Source organism: Anneissia japonica, unplaced genomic scaffold (assembly GCF_011630105.1).
Source record: "Anneissia japonica isolate Jap-2015-1 unplaced genomic scaffold, ASM1163010v1 scaffold287714_len2871179_cov188, whole genome shotgun sequence".
Taxonomy (NCBI): domain Eukaryota; kingdom Metazoa; phylum Echinodermata; class Crinoidea; order Comatulida; family Comatulidae; genus Anneissia; species Anneissia japonica.
Genome location: NW_022755542.1, coordinates 141,679 through 142,427, shown reverse-complemented (window position 1 = coordinate 142,427; position 749 = coordinate 141,679). Strand labels below are relative to the sequence as shown.

At 30.3% G+C, this 749-nt stretch overlaps 1 protein-coding gene across 4 annotated transcripts in view; it reads right to left on the bottom strand.

The window, feature by feature from the left end:
* Positions 1-749, bottom strand: part of LOC117123585 (ankyrin repeat and SOCS box protein 7-like) — a 7,573-nt gene that overhangs the window by 5,488 nt on the left and 1,336 nt on the right. Inside the window, exon 1 of one of the 4 annotated variants that reach the window (XM_033269573.1) lies at positions 591-652. The exons of 2 other annotated variants lie outside the window; for them this stretch is intronic. The gene's annotated coding sequence lies outside the window, so the exon portion shown is untranslated. Of the gene's footprint in view, positions 1-590; positions 653-749 lie in introns of those variants that run through there. One more of the 4 variants, XM_033269575.1, reaches the window with a different exon arrangement.

Below are 749 nucleotides of genomic sequence, written 5' to 3'. Positions count from 1 at the left end.
TCTGGATTTCTTGCAAATATGTTTACTGGTACAACAAAAACATCTTTTTTAAATATAAATTTGATTCCATTCTTATGACTTTTATATGTCCCTAACCATTGATCTACTTGTGAACATCGGTAAAATGGGCGCGGGGTTAGCAAAAAAAAAAAAAAAAAAAAAAAAAAAAACCCTCCCTCCCTCATCAGTTTTTATTCTTTGATAGGGTGATAAACTAATAACTAATAATTTTTTTTATGGGGCCTAAAAAAGCTTTAGGAACATAGGGTGTAAGGTACTCTAAAAATACGATCCATGGTTTTAAATGAGTCTAAAGTTGTATTGATGCTAACTAAAAAAAAATTAAAATTCGGACATTTCTCGTACGTGCGAGATAATATCTCGATAACGAGATAATTATCTCGTATTTATGAGATAATATCTCGTAATGACCAGAAATGCGTTTTCTGACCTTTGACACGTGTCAATGCGTATGCCTATTTCTGTAAATGTTGGTCGTACAGATCAATCTCCAATTATTCAGTAGATACATATTTTTATCTACTTTATTATACTATTCAGTTAAAAGTACCGAAAATGCTGTTACTGACCTTTGATCCACGTTTATATACAGAATATATATAAATAACGAGTCAGATGGTATCAGATATATGCCACAAAATTTATTTTCAGAGTTAGCGAGTACTTTCGACTATAAGTCTTTATCAAGCTATGAAATAAAACATGGTAAGATAGAATTAAATACATAA